Source organism: Mustela nigripes, chromosome 10, assembly GCF_022355385.1.
Source record: "Mustela nigripes isolate SB6536 chromosome 10, MUSNIG.SB6536, whole genome shotgun sequence".
Classification (NCBI taxonomy): domain Eukaryota; kingdom Metazoa; phylum Chordata; class Mammalia; order Carnivora; family Mustelidae; genus Mustela; species Mustela nigripes.
In genome coordinates, this window is record NC_081566.1 from 27,467,604 (window position 1) to 27,486,892 (window position 19,289).

General features: G+C 37.5%; 1 protein-coding gene across 2 annotated transcripts in view; it reads right to left on the reverse strand.

Annotated features, from left to right (window-relative positions):
* The window catches only part of RABGAP1L (RAB GTPase activating protein 1 like), a 769,947-nt gene that overhangs the window by 325,936 nt on the left and 424,722 nt on the right, over positions 1-19,289 (reverse strand). The gene's annotated exons all lie outside the window — the stretch shown is intronic.

Here is a 19,289-nt window from a genome sequence, read left to right on the forward strand (position 1 = left end):
GGGAGAAAAGTTGTATAAACACATCTCTATCCTCTGCTTTTTGAAGCACAAATAGAAGAAAACTATCTGCTCCTTTCACGTAATAAGATAATGTAGAGAATATTTCTCATCAATACATGGTATTTCATTCTCTTTAAGAGCAGCTATCAAAAGTAATAAGGTATCTGGATATGGACATGCCATGATTTGTTTAATATTCTCCTATTAATGACTTCTCTGCATATTTCTGTTTATATTACAAGTAATACCACTAGGAACATTTTTATGCATACATGTTCAACAACAGGTTCCTACAGGTGGCATTGCTAGGTCAAAGAGCATGTGCATTTCCATTTTTGATGAAGGCACTTTCCCTCCAGAGGTGTTGTAACAACACATTCTTCAAATGCTGATGTAGTAGATGGTTTTCCACACCAGCCCGACACCACAGATTCTCTAACTTCTTAAATTTTTGATAATCTGATAAGTGAAAACTCAGACCATAGTAATTTAAAAAGTAAAAATACCCATCATTTCCTCCTGATAGGTTGATTACCTAATGCATTCATTCCAGACAATAAAAAGCCCCAAACGACATTAGGATGACACACGCTTTAAAGATAAATCTAGAAGTTCTTTTTAAGACAAATTCAGGATCCAAAAGCTCAAAATTGAGTAAAAGTGTTAATCATTCATTTGATTTTATTTGATTCCCATAAATGTTGTTTATCTGTTTAAATGTCAAGAAAATAGGATGGGGCTACTTTTAGCAACCCTGATGATGAAAATATTTTGCACAGTTGAAGGAAGCATCTGTGACTACTAGTGCAAATTAAACGTGTCATTTAATGTCTTGCTTCCATAAAGATTTGAACAAATCCCCCATTTCAGTTAAGATCAAGGAAGGAAAAAAAAATGTTTAATACATGAGTTACTTTAATGAGTTCTAGCTCCCTTTTTCTTTGTCTCTGGGTAGTATGTAAGAAGGAAGTTGTTGATTAGCTCTAAGTTAAGCCAGGGCCTTCTCTTGCTGCCTTTTTCACTTCAGCTGCTGTTTCATGCTGAGTGGTAATTAGATCTTATACCATGTGGAGAAAGGACACAAACTGAAATGTTCCAAATTTGCTAGCAAACACCAAACACATTGCAAATCAGTTCAGAGGAAATTCCGATGGCTTAGAGGAATGCACTGCTACAGCTGAATAAAAATGAAACTTAAAAAAATGATCATATCTTTAAGTAAGAGGATACACAGAAAGTGTATATTTATAAAGGCAAATGCAAGTTCTGAGGACAGAGAAAATTTTGAGGGGAGGTGGGAGCACATAAGAAGGTGAATATAAAGGTAATGTACAACGAGCTATGGTCTGGTACAGAGTCTGAGGAGGAGCTCCCTCGAGTAGGGGATCTGGTATCAGGTAGAAGAAAGTTTTCATTGTGCAGGTTTTCCCTAATAGAAGGTTCTCTTTCCACACAGTCATAGTTCCCACTTATAAGCTCTTTGAAAAGATGACCAATGAAAATGTTACTACTTCCACTGCTGAACTATTTCAGGGGCAAACATGTGCTGAGTGGTTCACAAGATAACTCTTTTTACACTTTTCAAGATGTTAAGGGAGAGACATCATTGGACTGTATTCCCTGGAAACTGCCTACTCATTTGGCATCATACTGTGTTTAAATGGTACCAACAGTCTGATTCAGAGAAAGGGAAATTGATTAAAAATTTCTAGAAAGTAACTTTGCATAATACTGAGTAATTTTTTTTTATGCATACTTGAATCTTCCTGATTTGTTTCTAAAAATAAATGGGCAAAAAATCAAATGGAAATAAAAATCATCAACTTTTCCTGACTTTAATGAGCCTTCCCTTCCTAGGATTACTTTCAAATGCTTTCTACACATATGTGTTTCTAGAGTTTTCTTCCAACATATTGCTCTCAGTTGACTAAGGGAACAATTTCTGGAACTTCACTTTATAAACTAAATAAAATGTTTTGCTGTATTGTTCACTGATCCCTTTCACATAACCGAAGGTCAGGAGGTACACTAGAGTCTTACAAATAGACCAATATGGTGAAATTGTGTACTAGACTAGAGAAAATAATCATGTTTTCAAAGGTAAAGCTAATCATCTCCCAATTACTCATACTGTTGAGAGTAACAACAGTATATATTTCAAGAATCCAGACCTGAGATTCAGGAGATTAGTCCCAAATTCACTCACTCTTTCAACAAATACTGAATCAAAGCTGATGCTCTGTAAAAGGAAGATAAAATGATGACTTTCAATATTAATTTTCTATTTAGACTTATTCCAATTATAGTTGTGAATTTTTACACAAAATAAAATAGAGAAGGACCCAAAAGAGGCCAAATATTTCACCACCTAAATATCTGTAGTTAAAAGGTTTCATGTGAAAACACTTTTAAAAAAAAATATGACTAGAAACATTTTATAGCACAACCAAAACGGATATGACATCATTTTCATGGAAGGTTCCCATAAGCAGAGTCTCTTTAAATCCTAACCGTTCTCATCGGAATGGGGAGAGGAAAGTGGTCACTCCTTCATGGGCAGCTACACCAATATCCAGAGAGGTTCACATCGTGACCTGCAATTTACTTCCATTCTGATTGTCAGCCCAGTATGGTGTATCAGTGGCTTTGGTTCTATTTCTGGCTACTCTACTTAATATGTGTAGGATCCTAAACAAGTTATTTAATCTCACTAAACTTCAGTTTCCTCATCTGTAAAATGGGATGATAATGCAAAATTTAGGTCATGCCAATTGCTTACTTATTCGCATACTGCCTAATAGAAACAGAGTATTCATTAAAGAAACAAGTAAAAAATAGTCAATTATTATTCCTTTTCCTTAAAAACCACATTTAACTGTTTATTATTTTTTATTATTTATTTAGTTGTTTTAAAGATATTTATTTATTTGAAGAGAGAGAGCACAAGGTGGGAGGAGGATCAGAAAAAGAGGGGGAAGCAGACTCCCCGCTGAGCAGGGACCCCGATGCAGGCCTCGATCCTAGGACCCTGGGATCATGACCTGAGCTGAAGGCAGACACTCCATCAACTGAGCCTCCCAAGTGCCCCACATGTAACTACTTAAATGTTTTGGTGAAAATCTATTTTAGACATCTTTCTGCATGTGTGCACGTTAAACAATGAAGGAAACAACATGATCCAAATTCTTTGGATGTCATGAATGTTATGAATGTGCTTTCAGCACGAGGACAGTTTAAGATATATATTCCCCAGTCTGAATTTCCCATCATGTATCTTATGTGTCTTAAATTATCCTTATTTCTACTAATCCATGAATAAAAGCAAAAGTGAATAATTATTTGCATAAAGTAATGTTTTTGCCAACTGGTACACATTCTGGCCCCAGCTCTGCATATATACATGAAATAAAGATATCACAACCCAGGAGGAGGATGGAAAGGTCAGGGTTCAGGAGAAGCTAAATTTGCCAGAGGAGCTACCATGTTCATCACCACTTCAGAATTTAGCTTCTGAGAATCAGAGAAGGGTTAAAGTCATGGTTATGAAGAGGACACATGCCACTGTCCCTCATTCCTTTTGGGCCATCAACACTAAGTATGTAACTAGTAGGCAAAGTCCTTGATGGCATCTGTCCTAACAAGCAGTCAGGTTGGGCCACACACAAAAGCTGACTCTAACCAGAAGTAGAGAGCAACTGTGAAAAGTTTGGAAGAAGGTCTTCAAAAGTGAGTTTTACCTGCCTCCTCACCACTCCACACCCCTGACACTACCACCACGTAGAAACTAAATTTCTATTTAGTTTACTTTGAAGGTTTTTCTTTAATCTCCAAACTGCTAAGTCAAAAGACTTAATTACCTTTTTATTTTCAAAAAAGGTATCATCTCTAGTGTGATAAAATCCATGCTCCAACAGAGGATATAATTTGGCTTGTTGAAAATAAATTTAAAACCAACTCTAAGAGCGATGGTAAGTAGCTCAATTAACTTTTGATCATTTTAAGTGGATTCATTTTACAGCCTGCTATCAAGAGTATTATATGAGGCATTCTTCTAGTATTAAATATATGCCTTAAAATGTCTGCAGTCCTCTTAATTCCTATTCCAAGAGAATCATCACTTACTTGTTTGTTGTGAGAAAAAAAAATATGAATACAGCATTCAAGTGTCAACAAGTATTAGGAAGAGAGGTTTGGATGACCATAGCCTATTTATTTTTTTTTTTTATAAAACAATTTCTGGGCTGTCAACAACTGGAAAGGTATTCTACTGCAGATGATTGTTTTCCCATGTGACCTTAGCACCAGATGCACCAGATGAAGTATAAAAGCGATGTCAGTAAGTGAAAACCTCGACTATACCTTAATTTGCTACATTTTTACAACTATGACAGCATCTTTTCTTATTAATCCCTATTGTCAAATCCAAAGTATAACGCATGTTTACTTTTCATCTACCAAAAAGAACTTCAACTGTATAAATACCATGCTAATTTGTTAGTGTTATTAAAAATGCCACTGTAGACCATGCCTACTCACAGTCAGCAGATAAATGATTCAGAGCTTAAAAAGTACTTGACCTTAGAACGTGCCTTCTATTCTTACTTCACAGGGATCCTCCTTTAGTTCTATGTTGGAGCTAGATCTATGGTAATACATCACAAACTGGTCGGCTTACATGCTCCTGAAAGCAGATGGGTTTGCAGTGGTGGGTCTGATTTATTTGCCTTGATGTTTGCCAAAAATCCAAAGAGGCAGAGATAAAAGGAGAAAATATGAAAGTGCATTCTAGTTTCAAACATGCTATTGAAATCGTGAGCTAGAAACAGTAACACAAAAAGAATGGATCATTGCCAGTCCTCATTCCTTGACTATGCAAGTGGGGGTGGGGGGCAGCCTTAGCATAAATGAGATAATATGGAAGCAAAGAAATAAATGTTAACGAAATCCTACTGTAAGCAGCAACCTTTTCCCCAAGCATTGAACAAACAAGCTGCCAAATGTCTCAGAATCAAAGCCTGACTCAAAGGTCAAAAATATAAGCCACATTCCGGCATCAACTAGAAGGAAATCTCTTCGGGGAGAGAAGCAACAACGAGAACTAAAGGGAGGGGAAGGAAGGGGACAGGAAGAAGTGATAGAGTGACAGATTCCTTGATCCCGAAGGATGTGCCAAGACTGGAGTGGGAAACATGAATACAATAAAGCATTCTTTGGGGACTGGAAGACTAAGCAGCATTGCAGCCTATGGGCACAGCCTGGTTGCCCAGAGAGCCTATGAAATTTAGGTCGGAGCAGAGATGACTCTCTATGACAAATACCTGGGGTTACTTTTAGACTCCAAATACACTCACCAAAAGCATCTACAGCCATATATGGGTATGTCCTCATTTTAGGGTTGCTAACCACTCACTGTCCCAAAATAAAGGTTCAACTGAGGCACTTGGTCTTGGAACCTCAACGAGCAATGATAAACTCTGCAGCTTCTGCTGGAACGAAGCACAATAACTGAACTTCATGGTGTTATTTTCCAAAGTAAGATGCATTTCTAACTCTGTAATATCTTTTAAAAATTATGATTTTTTAAAAAATTTAAGAGCTCCATATTTACTCCTATTGTATAAAAAGAACTTTTTATTTTTCCACAAAACTAAAGAACACCTCTAAATAACTAGCAATTGATAAAAATGCCCATTTTCATCTAATCTTTACATTTTATAACTTTATTGACTTTGTGTATACATCTAGTTATTGTTTTTACAAGCTGAAGAACTCAATATTTTAGAAAACATTCTACCACTCCTTCAATTACTTTATTTATTTTATTATGTTATGTTAGTCACCACACAGTATATCATTAGTTTTTGATGTAGTGTTCCAAGATTCATGGCTTACATATAACACCCAGTGCTCCATGAAATACATGCCCTCCTTAATATCCACCACTGGACCAACCCATCCCCCTACCTCCCTCCCCTCTAAAACCTTCAGTTAAATGCTTCTCTTTGAAACTCTCTGAGCTCAATTAAATATTCTTTTATTTTTTTAAAGATTTTATTTATTTATTTGAGAGAGACAGTGAGAGAATACTAGCGGGGGAGGGAGAGGGTCAAGCAGACTCCCCACTGAGCAGGGAGCCTGATGCAGGATTCGATCCCAGGACCCTGGGATCATGACCTGAGCCAAAGGCAGATGCTTAACTTAGTGAACCACCCAGGTGGCCCCTCATTTACATCTTCTTAAATCAAGTGGCATAAAAATTGAATGTACATAAAAAATTAAGCTTTCTACTTGTTGCTAAGTATAAATTCATTTATGTATACAACAAATACTTGGTTCCGAGTACATACTCAGAATCAGGCATTATATTACGTGCAGAAGATACAGCTATTAGCAAGGCAACATCCTTTCCCTATGGGACTTATATTCTAGTAACAGGGAAAAGAGACAAAAAACAAGTGTATCATATTGGTTAGAGAAAAGAACTCTGAAAAATAAATAATAAAACAAGGTAAATAGACAGTGAGTGAGGAGAAGGTTGATATTTCAGGTGGGGTGGTTTTTCCTTTCTGACTGTTCAACTCTTCAAAGAAAGGGAATTACAGGCAAAGGGGAAAGGTATGTACAAAAGCCCTGAGGTAGGAGCAGAATGGCAATACTTTTAGATACTTTCCAGAGTTTTACTGACCTCTGTTTGCAGGTGTCTTCAATGAATTGCCAAAAATTATTCCAATATTCTGGATTAACATGGTTACCTCAGAAATTTATAAGTACAATATAGATTTATAAATTTTATTATTTATAAATTTATAAGTATAAGATGTTTTATTTTTATTTATTTATTTATTTATTTTTTTATTTTTTATTATTTGTTTGACAGACAGAGGTCACAAGCACGCAGAGAGGCAGAGAAAGAGGAAGGGAAGCAGGCTTCGCTGCGGAGCAGAGAGCCTGATGCGGGGCTCGATCCCAGGACCCTGGGATCATGACCTGAGCTGAAGGTAAGAGGCTTTAACCCACTGAGCCACCCAGGCGCCCCAGTATAAGATGTTTTAATTAATACATTTGAATAATATCCTCCTGGTTGCACAAGTCTCTACGAAAGTTTACCATTCAAGCATCTATCTAACACCTGTCATGTGCAAGATATTGTACTAGGATTTACAGGATCAAAAAAAAAAAAAAGATAGAGGCCATTATATCCCTAAGTTGCAAGAGGTTAAGAGCTTGTTAAGACAAGATATAGGTGCAAATATCACTGGAAGGAAACATATTCTAACAGCCAAATAAATGATATGGAAAATCCAGCAAAGAACGTGACTATAGAAAAGTTCATTGGTGAAAGGAGCCTTCTCAGAAGATGGGGTCTGGGTTGGATACCATAGACATGACGGATTCAACAAAACGGAAAGATCTCAAGAGGATACAGTTGATCCCTGAACAGTCTTGGGATTAAGAGCACAAACTCCCCATGCAAAAATCCATGTATAATTTTGATCCCCCCACACTTAACTACTAATGGCCTACTGTTGACTGGAAGCCTTACCAAAACATAAATAATCGACCAACAAATATTTTGTATGTTATACATATTATATACTGATTCATACAATAAAGTAAGCTAGAGGAAAAAAAAAACGTTAAGAAAATCATAAGGAAGAAAAATATACTTACGGTACTGTTCTGTAATTATCAGGTAAAATCAGGGTATAAATGTACCCACACAGTTCAAACCTATTTTGTTCAAGAGTCAACTGTATGTGACAAGGTGGCATGAGCAGAAATTCCAAAGCAGGAAACTACTCCTGGCATGCCCAGGAGATATGATTCTAATTGTCTGAGAAGGGACTTCATAAAGGGGCAAGCTGAGTGGGATCCAGAATATGGAAAGATAATCTTGAATGAAGATGTTTTAACAGTCCTATGGACCTCAAGGAACCATTTCATCTGGCCATTTCATTTCCTTGTCTTTATAGTTAGTTTTGTGAACTCTTGTTTCATTTTGATCTCATCTGATTTTATTTCTCTGAAAGAATTAGTGTGGGGTGCCTGGGTGGCTCAATGGGTTAAGCTGCTGCCTTCGGCTCAGGTCATGATCTCAGGGTCCTGGGATCGAGTCCCGCATCAGGCTCTCTGCTTGGCAGGAGCCTGCTTTCTCCTCTCTCTCTCTGCCTGCCTATCTACCTACTTGTGATCTCTCTCTGTCAAATAAATAAATAAAATCTTTAAAAAAAAGAAAAGAAAAGAAAAGAAAACCAAACCCACAAATATTAAAAAAAAAAAAAAAAAAGAATTAGTGTGTAGTGAAGAATTAACCTTACACAAAAGAGTGCTGGCCTTTATCCCTATTTACTAGGAGGTGATCTCTATGCTCCCGGAATGCCATGCTTGATAGGAGGTCATTGTTTGCATGTGGGCTTTGCGACCCAACAATCTAACTGTGTGATTTACCATGGGGCTTAGAGTCATGCAGCATAGGTTCTATCTATAAAGAGACTAAAAAACTAAAGGCCATTCATGTGGGCAGTACATGAATAGCCCCTATAAAAACTCTGCACAACAAGACCCAAGTGAGCTTCCCTAAACGAAGGGGCAATAGCCCATGTATGTCATTACATACTGAAGCCGGGAAAGCTATATTGTTAATGACTCCATGGGGAAAAGACAAAAAAAGAGTTCCATGTTTGGCATTTCTCCTGGACTCTGCCCAATGTGCTTCTTCCCTTGGCTGGCTTTAATCTGTTTCCTTTCGCTATAATACACTGGCACCATCAGTTTAACAGCTTCCACTGAGTTCCTTGAGTGTTTCTAGTGAATTATTGAACCTCAGGGTGATGCTGGTAACACCCTGAACTTACTATGAGAAGTGATAGCAGTCTTGTGTGGACTATTATCCCTTTTTAACTTCTTAACCAGTTTTATTATAACAAGTTTATCATCAATAATTTTGAAAATCTCACTGTGGTATTCTCACCAATAAATTTTGTTTATTCAAAGATATTTATTGTTGCCTATCATTTCCTGTGACAAAATATTATTCATAATAAAACAGTCTCCCAATATTGTGTTAATTCAGATGACATTTTATTTTTTTTAAAGATATTTTTTATTTATTTGACAGAGGCAGAGAGGCAGGCAGAGAGAGAGGGGGAAGCAGCCTGCCTGCCAAGCAGAGAGCCCAACGTGGGGCTCGATCCCAGGACCCTGGGATCATGACCTGAGCTGAAGGCAGAGGCTTTAACCCACTGAGCCACCCAGGTGGCCCTCAGATGACATTTTAAAAAGCCACCTTGAAGGTAAGGGCACCTACAGTTGGTTAGGCACCCACCCAACTCTTGATTTTGGTTTAGGTCATGATTTCAGGGTTGTGAGACTGAGCCCTGCCTGGAGCTCTGTACTGGGGGTGGAGCCTGCTTGAGATTCTCTCCTTCCCTCTTCCTCTGTCCCTCGCCCTCAAACCCTAAAAACAAGCCAAATAAGTGAAATAAAATATGAAAAATAACCTTTAATGCAGAACCCTACAGGTTAAAAATAATGGGACCACTATTGGCCATTTCACCACTTGTTCACTAAGCTCCCCGAAAATCCAAATGTGATTAGTGAAGACCACTAAATTAAAAGGGGAACAGACAACTATTGAAGTGATCCTATAATTCACCTACATAAAGGGTCACCTGAAACCTAAAAGGAGAGTGAGTGGAAGGGAACAATAACTAACATTTGTAAGTAAATGTCAATAATGTATCTATTTTAAAAATCCTTTAAGATCAATAAAGTTCCACATGCAGGGATATGGATTTTGAAAAAGACAATTAATTTTTATATGAGGTCAGGTTATATAATTGCCATTTTGTTCCTTTTTATAACAGCACATTTCCATTAACCTAAGTTTTTACTCAGCTAGGAGAAGATGCTGATCACCACAACAGTAACAAAAGAAACAGGGCAAAGAACAGAAACATTTGTTCCTGAGAGACTGTAAGAGTTCTAATTCTCAATTATAAAGGTTATTTCAATGAATTAAATATTCAAATCCCATCTAGTAAGTGTACTAAAGGTCATTTTTTTTGTTTTACAAATTCTAATTAATATCATATTTTTCTGATAATGTACTTCGTTCAATTTTCTCTATTCAAGAAGGTCAATTTCTGTTTCTCCAACAGATTTTCCTGGAAATAGAAAAAAATGTTCTTTCCAATAAGGCATATTTGAAGCTTTATTAATCCTTTCTGGAATAAATAATGAGTAGAAACCTGGAGATTTTTATTCTACAACTTTTTTTCCCTCTATATTGATTCAGAAATGAGCATTACTTTTCTAAGACTTAGGCGATCTAGGGAAATATATATTCCAACTACTCAACACAGTATATTCCTTTTTAGTTTCTTAACTGATTCCTTGTCTGTGTACTCCTTATCTGATGGTGCTACATCCTTACCCTTGTTCTCCGCTCACCCTCCATGTTATGTTCTTCCTGGGAAATCATATCCATTTTTGTGACTCCAACTACCATCTGTCTTCTTTCTCCTTGCTCTTTACTGAAGTAGGTGCCAAGCCTTACCAGTTATCAGAATCATCTGAGAAGCTATTTTGGAACCCAAATTTCCAGATCTCACCTAGATTTAAGTTACCAAAATCTCTATAGTACTTCCAGGCAAGCTGTGTTTTTAACAAATTCCTACACAGCCACAAGCAAAAATCTACAAATTGTTATCTAGGAACTACTGGTCTAAGAGATCTATCATTTTACATCTAAAACTGGACAAGTCAAACACTCAAATCAGAATTCTCCCATTTAATCAGGTGTCGCATTATATTCTTGGTCTCAACAGAGTGAAAGTCCATGTCTGAGTTGATATCCCAAGAGTTAGTCTGAAAGTTGTCTTTTTCCGTTTTCCTTCCTTAGTCAATTGGTCCTTTGATCTTCCATTCAGTTGTATTAATTAACTGGTACCCATGCCTGTATATCCCCACTTGGGTATCACTTCTAGGTAGACCATGATCAGTTGTTATTTATCTTTGTTTCCCTGTCACTGGGACTTTGGTAGATGCTTTGTAAATGTGCTAAATAAATCAGAATAAGGGAAGCAGGCATGGTGAGTGTATACTCTCCATAATGGAGAGTATATATAATTTCTGCTTCAAGTTCTAAATTCCCTTGTAACCTCATTTAGTCAGATGCAGTAGCAAAAGGAAATAATCTGCCCCAAATCAAAGATGACACAAGTACTCATAGACTTACAAGCCAAACCTTCATAGCAAAGTGTATACCAAAGTGTCCTTACTCCCAATGCAAAAGATGACACATGGACATAACTAAAGCTATTACTCCAGAAAAAAAAACAAACGGATCTCCGTCTTAAAAAAGAAATTAGTAATTCTACAACCATTGGAATAGCAAAAATTGTAATAAAAAACTGTTTGCAGTTTTCTGAGTTTTTCTCAGTTTTACCTCATTTTATATGAAAAGCAATAAAAGATAAAGATATATTAAAATGTTGCATTATTTCAAAATCAGTCCTTTTACTTCAGAAACGCCAAAGATAAATCACATAATTATTGTGTTCAAAACCCTCCCAGAGGCAAAGCACATTAAATATGATGTTTTAGAAATCTACAGTAACCTTCCGAGTTTACACGTTAACTCTTTCTCAGTAAAATAGCTTGAAGTAGCAGACCGAGATCACGGTTTGGCAAGAAGCAGGGAATTCCCATCCACTGCCGCTCGTGATCGTAGCATTTAACAGGCTCAGATTCTCTACAAGGTTCTTAATACCATATGAAATCAAAGTAAGATACAGATCCTCTTTTATTTGAGGGCCTTTAGAAGTTACAAATTAAGGGATTAAGGTCTTCTATTCTACTTCATAAGATTATAAGATACATATGAAAGGAGGATTTTTTTTTCTATCTTCTAGACTGCTAGTTATTTAGCTTCTAAAACACTGACTGGGAAACATACAGACACACAGACCATTCATGGCTGTGGTCCTTCTCACTTTTGAAGCACTACTCCCCGCTCCTTTCATCAATATCCATATTTGCTTCTGGTTTAAATGCTAAGAGAGCCATGGATTTTTATGTTTTTGTTTTGTTTTTTTGCTAATAGACCCAAGTTACTAAGAGAGGATGTTTAAAGTCTAAATTTCTGAAAAAGAAAATGTAACTGGTTAAACATTAAGAAATTGCAAAAGTAACCCCACTTATTTCTCATTTATTAAGTTGCCATTTGTGCTTGGACTTGGTTCAGTAGTCATTGGGGACTGAAAGGAGGGGTCTTCCCACGTGTTTGTCAGGCACTGTTTCTTTATTTAGACCTGGTTCTACAAAGAAAAGCTCTCATCTTCTCAAAGCTTTACGTGGTTGATACCAAGTCACACGTAACAGTTCCTATGTTGCAAAGTAACAAGGCATGACTGACAATTATTCACAATATGAAAATAAGTAATATTATTCTTTAGACAAACCAAGGGTTGTTTAGGTCAGTTAGGACATGTTTTCTTTTCTGGAATCACCAGAAAAGGTGGTTTATGCTTTATGCTTAGACTGTGACAGTGGCATCTAAATCAGGATGGAGAAGATTTTCTCTATTTTACTCTGTACAGTACTTTCAGGTTTAAACTACCTAAAGTGCTGACTTGCTCCTGCGTAGCATTCAAATCCATCTACAATGTAGCTCCCCCCACTATCCTCAAAAAATGAAATAAAATGAAACCTGATTCCACTCCATCCGAATCACCTCCTATTCCACAAAACTGCACTATTCTTTCAAGCTTCAGTGCCTTTGTGCGATTTCCTCTGCCTTGGAAGGCCCTATTTCCCACATTCCTCCTGTTGAAATCCTGTCCATTTATAAAGGCTCATATAGACTCCTTTCATGGTGCTTTCCTAATGATCCCAAGTGAAAATAATGCTGTCTTCCCTTATGACCTAATAACACCACGGTATATAAACATATACAAAACCTATAACATATTGCTTTGGGGAAAGATGTATTGTACCTCCTCTAAGCTCCGGGCCACTTGGACATGGTGTCATACATTAATACATTTAGTACCCTATATATAGGAGGAGCTAAACAAATAATTGTTGAATAAATGATTTTATGAAAGGAGAAAATGGTAAACCGAGGCAGAAAGTCAAGAGAATAAAGAATAACCCATGTTGTTGCTCTTTAAGTGGAAGGTGAGTCAAGTCCCACACTGAGCCACAAATGGAAACTAGGTTGGGCAAATCTTCCTTTCTTGGGCACTCACTTCTGCCCTGTGAAATGCTCTGAGCTGGCTCCTTGGGAAGAGGGGATATAAAAACCATCCTAAAACAGAATGTCATCTGACAGGGCTACTGCCACGGCCAATGCCACAGTGAACGTTTTTACCCACAAGAAACAGGTGGTCTCATTGTTCAAAACCCTGCTCTTCTAGGGGTTCCTCAAAGATAACTTTGGACAAGTTAGCACATTTTCGTTCATAATGCTAACTTCCCGATTTTGTTGTTGTTGTTGTTGTTGTTGTTGTTGTTGTTGTTACAGAGAGAGCAGGGGGAGGGGGCAGAGGGAGACGTAGAGACTCCCAAGTGGACTCCGCATCAAGCAGGGAGCCAGGCATGGGCCTTGATCCTACAACCCTGAGATCATGACCTGAGCCAAAACGAAGAGTCAGACAGACGCTTAACTGAGCCACGCAGGCGCCCCAAATTCCCAATTTACAGGAAAGAAGAATAAAAGAGGCCTTCACACAGATTTATCGTGAAAAAACAGAAAGCACACATTTTACTTAAATCTACCTCCCACCTAGCAAAGGCTAGAATCCTTTATGGAGTGCAGTGCTGCAATGTTCAAAATAGCCACCAAAAACAGCACTCCTCCAAGTTAGTATTTCTTGCTGACTACGGTTGGGCTATGTTCACGATCATAGTGGTAAAATAGAATACACAGACCTGAAACATGGAGAGGATAGCATGAACTAGAGAACCTGTAACAAATGTAGCAAACTGAGAGCTGCAGGGAGGGGAAAGGAGCAGTGGTAGCTTTGGACTCTCTAAACAATAAAGATGCAGCATTCTGAGCCCCAGTGTCAGTCGAGACGATAACTCTGCCCTTGCCACCGAGAGAGCATCTGCAACTCCTGAAAGTCAGGAGGACATAGAGTTGGGATGGACTAAATGAGGCAGAATGAGTGGTTTGGCTCTAACCCCGAGAGCAGGTATTGCAACATCCCTGTACCGCTGGCCCTGGTGAGAATCAAGGGGATATCCCCAAAGTTGGAGAGGGGGGTTGAAAAGAAGGGAGGGAGTGTAACAATATTTCATGAGTAAAAGAATTCTTGGCTTCTTAGCTTTTTGTTTGCATTTTACTGAAGGATTTAAGTAGGGCAGCTGTCCTATAGAGAAAGTGTACTAAATTCAATGTGCTCAGCTACATTGTGAGCTCTAGTTGTCTTATAATTTTATAATTCCACAAGAGTTAAAAGCTACTGTGTTTGCCCCAACTTTAGGGTTCCCAGAGAAAATGTAAGATGCCCAGGTAAACTGCATGGGATTTACTATTGCATGGGAAACATTTATGTTAAAAAATTAGTTTTTGTTTCTCTTAAATTCAAATTTAAGTGAGCATCCTATTATATGCTAAATCCGGTAGCATTCTCCAGTTTTCTAATATCACAGTGCTGGGAATATCAATTCCTGAGTATTCTTTATATACCTTTCTTTTTTTTGTTCAGTTGTTTTTACTTACTTGGTCTGAAAGTTACCATATTTGATGTGAACGAGTCACATCTGACTTCTCAAGCAAGTTGTGTTAAATTTACTTAATACAAATGAGCAAATATTAAACACCACAGATACTGCTATGAATAGACTGAGAAAGATCTAAACTATTCAAGACTGAGAGGAAAATGAGGACATCAAGATAACAATGGAGACACCATTATTAATGAGAATACCAAGCCTGTGAGGCTTAGAAAAACTGAATTGATGACCTGGAAAATAAGATCAAATTAAGATATAGAAGACTGGTCTGAGGTCCCTGAAGACATGAAGGCAGAGAACAGATAAAGATTCTTCTCAGTGAACAGACCACAAAGATGCTGAGAATATTTACTTAAGTCAACAACACTCTTGTGCTTAAATGCCAAATGAAGGTCAATCAATTAATATCCGAAAAGCTTCTCTGGTCAAAGGAATGGCTTCAAAATTAGCATAAGGGCATATACCTACAACTGAGATTTCCGTGTTGTGCTAATCTTTATCAAAGGAAAATTAACTGGGGTGCCTGGGTGGCTCAGTGGGTTGAGGCCTCTGCCTTCGGCTAAGGTCATAGTCCCAGGGTCCTGGGATTGAGCCCCATATCGGAAGCAGGGAACCTGCTTCCTCCTCTAGCTCTCTCTGCCTGCCTCTCTGCCTATGTGATCTCTCTGTCAAATAAATAAAATCTTAAAAAAAAAAAAAGGAGAATTTATTGTTCTAGTATATACACACAAAGATTGATAGGGAAACAGTATCTGGACACAAGTTGAAAGACGGGTATGGTGGCCCGGGGACAAGCTACCCTCACACAGAACACAAATTCAGGAATAACAAAAATTTAATGGATTGTGTATTTTAAACAAAACTTTTTCATTTAATATTTTAAGTCAATAAGCATGAGATCCATTTAAATACTAGCTATTTTTCTGAATGATTTTAACATTTTTATTGAAATTTTATAAACTAGCATACACTAAAGTATCTGATTATAATGGTGCACTTTTGAATAAATTGTTAGTCTTTCCTTGAATACATTGTAATTAATTGAAAAATGTGATTTTTCTTCTCCTCATAATGAATCCTTTAAAATAGAGAATTTTTAATTGAAAACTATTTGAATGGAAACTTCTTATTTTAAACAGAAACTTTTTACTATAGGTACAAAGAAACACAAATGCACATGATAGTTCAATTCCTTTGAAATAGTTTTCATCAGTTACTTTGGTCTTTTTGGCTGCAACCAACTAACTGTAGCAGGACCTCAGCTCCCATGGTTCAGGACTGATAACCCACCATCCCCACTTCTTAGGGCTGAACTCACTAAGGCGTTGGGAGTCTCTAAAAGTAAGCCAAACAGACTGTGACTAGGCAACATGAGCATGTACAAAGAAGCACATTATCTTGGAAGAATTTGATATTTCAATCAAAAACAAAATCACTTCTCCACACTGAGTTTGAAGCCTGCTTTAGATTCTCTCTCTCTCTCTCGCTGCCCCCCTCCTCCCTCCTCTTGCATGCTCTCTCTCTCTCTCTCAAAAAATAAAAAAAATAATAAAATGAAAAAATCACCGAGGTAGTCAAAATGGGGAAAATCTGAACTTTGCTCTAATTTCTCAAACTTGCTTCACAGAATATTGACAACAAATCCATTGTCTCTGGGCTTGGTGTTCCTATCCCATCAAACGAGACTATCTTGTCCTCCAAAGGGGCAAACTTGATTTCATGTGCCCTACCTGTCCAGTAAATCACCAAATAGTTCTTCAACCAGGTGTAGGGAAAAAGGATCATAAGAAAAGAGTGAGCAAAATTTAGCTTTCTTTGAATGGGAGGGAAGGGGCAGTATCCTGAAGTTAGTTAATGGGCCATATTTCAAAGTGAGGTTGGGTAAGGTAGCTGAAGCACTGGTCTAGAATCAATGCTTTCCAAAAGAAACAGAATGCAAGCCATATATGCAATTTATAATTTTCATGAAGCCACATTCAGAAACTAAAAAAAATAGAGGAAATTAATTTTAATAACCTTTTATTGAAACAATGAATCTGAAATATTATCTGTTGAGATAATACATGTTGATGTAACCAATTGTTAAAAATGAACAACAAAATTCCATACTCTAAGTCTTTGAAATCTGATTGAATGTTTTCAATTCTGATTTGCTATATTTCAAGTGTTTGATGACAGCACATGTTCCTAGTATCTACCATACTAGACAATGCAGGTCTAGATTTTAACTCAGAAGCCAAACTCCACACTTTCAATCCCTTTGTTACAAACTTTTCTCCTCTGGGAGACAGGAAAAATGTCTCTTGGGTGGAAGAGTAAAAACAGAGGAGACTAATCATTACAGAGAACTGCTTATCCTTTCGCTTCTTCTGTCAGTCTGCTGGGATGTCAAGGTTTCTTATGAAGCTGCTAAGCCCATTACTAATCATGAAATTTGTAAGACCTGCTTCCATATGGAATGGAGCTAATAAGAACTTATCTTACTACCCTGGGCAAATAGAGAAACACCAGTAAAAACCAGAAACAGGGGCATGGTCTTAAACATTTTCTATAAACTTTGGCTTCAAAGAACTCCACAGCAGACTGCACATCACAGAGGTAACTTTCTGCTCCTGGGACTGCCACAAATTATAGAAGCAATCTTAATTCATCCTGTATCGAAAGAGCACTGACCTGATTATGTTGACATTGCCTGAGTTCTCTCTATTTAAGCAGCAAGAATGCGCACAGGCTAGATTATCGAAGTCTAATTTAGGGCTTTAGTTTTTTCCAGGTCTCTCAATTTTTCTTAGGGACAACAAAGAGGAGCATTAAAGAAGACCCTTCACAATGGAACGTCTTTTTCTGAGAATGTATGGTAGTGAAAAAGTCTGAGCTGTAAAGCCACCTACAAACTATATAATCTTGGACAAGTTATTTAATGTCTTTAAGCTTTGTGTACCTCATTCTCCCTACTCTGCCATCAAAATGGTGATGTTGGTTCTAATTTTCAAACTTGTTTTAAGAGTAGATATTATGTAGGCTAATCATAGCACCTGACACATCATAAGCATTCAATTCATGGTGGATATTATTAAACCTGGAATTGTGTTGCTTTTTCTCTATAGCATGAGGGCAATAATTCCAGCACCCAGAAGTAGGACAACTCCTGCAGGCTTCTAATGTTACCAGGCAGCCAGCTCATATGTAACACTTCTAAGACAAAGTCATGGTGAACAGATTGGGGTTTAGCAAATCTATGGCCAGCCCTGAAGCTTTTCCATAAGCCATGGAAACTTTAAATCTCTATTACTGAATCATGATCATGATCTAATACTTAGTGTAGTGAGTCATAATCAGAATTAAAAGGAAAAAAGGGACAGTAATACTACAGTGCATCTCACTGAGTCATTTCTGAAAACTACTGCTTCTGAAAGATAAACATACATGTATATATGGTAGGGGTCAAAAAAGTTAAACAGCACTACATCAGAACACACTAGAATTTTAAGAAACTCTAAAACTTCTCACTTCCTAGGAGATGCAGATGAGCAGGAAAGAAGAGAGAATCTGACTCCTTTGGAAAAGAATTTTTAGGGCCACAATGAGATAGACTTGTCACAGATAGGCTCTAAAATATGTATATGGGATGAGGACATAATGAGCCTAACTTTGATCAATATGGCTGTGTGAAGCCCGACTGCCCTGAGATGACTATAGAAAAACGTATAACAAGCTCACTAGACTATATGAAACCTTCATACAGTAAATTGCAGGCTTTTTTGTTTTTTTTTTTAATGGCTCTTTATTTATTTATTTTTTTAAAGACTTGAAAAATATAAGAATTAAGGCTCTGGTGAAAGGAATTTTCCTGACTTTATAAATAGAATCTGATATAAATCCTTTTTGTGTGTGGAATTAGAGATTTACATAATTTGAATCCTAATGTGTATAACACAGATGCTATAGTTTGCATTGCTATTTTTGGTTATGAAAAGAAAAAGCAGGAGGAGGTCCGAGATGGCGGTGTAGGAAGATCCTGAACTCACCTCCTCCCACAGACACACCAAATCCATGGCTACATATGGATCATTTCCCTCTGAAAAGGATCTGAAAACTAGATGAACTGATCTCCATAACTAAAGATAAAAGGGCCACATCGAGATGGGAGATGGGTCGGTGGGTTGGAGATGCAGAGGAGAGACTCACAAAACAGCCCAGTCCCATGGTATGGTAACCCACAAGAGAGATGGATCTCAGGGCGTAGGTACTTCTCCCAGGGGACTGAGGGGTTGCTGCCCCACATCAGCACTCCTGCCTCTGGGACCTGCACCAGAGATGACTCTCTGGAATGTCTATTTGCAAAGCCAACAGGGATGATGTCTTAGGAAGGAGGCAGCTCCAAAGTGCTATAAAAAACTTAGGTTCCTCCCTTGGAGGGGCTTGTGGTCTTACTTGCCCCAAGACCTAAGCAAAAAAAAAAAAAAAAAGAAAGAAAGAAAGAATCAAAGAAAAAAGAAGTTTGAAAAATGCCTAGACTATATGTGGAGCAGACTCGTTTCCTG